Source organism: Lagenorhynchus albirostris, chromosome X (genome assembly GCF_949774975.1).
Source record: "Lagenorhynchus albirostris chromosome X, mLagAlb1.1, whole genome shotgun sequence".
NCBI classification, from domain to species: Eukaryota; Metazoa; Chordata; class Mammalia; order Artiodactyla; family Delphinidae; genus Lagenorhynchus; species Lagenorhynchus albirostris.
Genome location: NC_083116.1, coordinates 89,150,716 through 89,151,080, shown reverse-complemented (window position 1 = coordinate 89,151,080; position 365 = coordinate 89,150,716).

Sequence of the window (365 nt, the reverse complement as noted above, 5' to 3'; positions counted from 1 at the left end):
TGGGAGGACCACGGTGGGGAGTGGGTAGGGGTGGGTGGGATGTGGTCATTGCCTGCTGCTGCTGCTTCAATATGTCCTTGAGGATCTGTGTCACCTCATCTTATGGTACTAATCCATGTGGTCTGGTGGTCTTTGGGGGGCAGGTCCTTTGGTCTTTTTCACATTCTGCCAGGGAGGGAGGAAGAATGGTGGCCACATGAGTGTTTGGTGTCACATACATGACTGCATGACATGTGGTCAGCTGTGGTTGAGGGGATATTTGTTGTGGATCAGCCACAAGGTTTTGAGGTTAGTGGAAAAAAACCCCCAAAACACAGCCTTTGACACTAGCAGGGAGAGCCCTCTGCCCTCAAGATTGAGGAGGC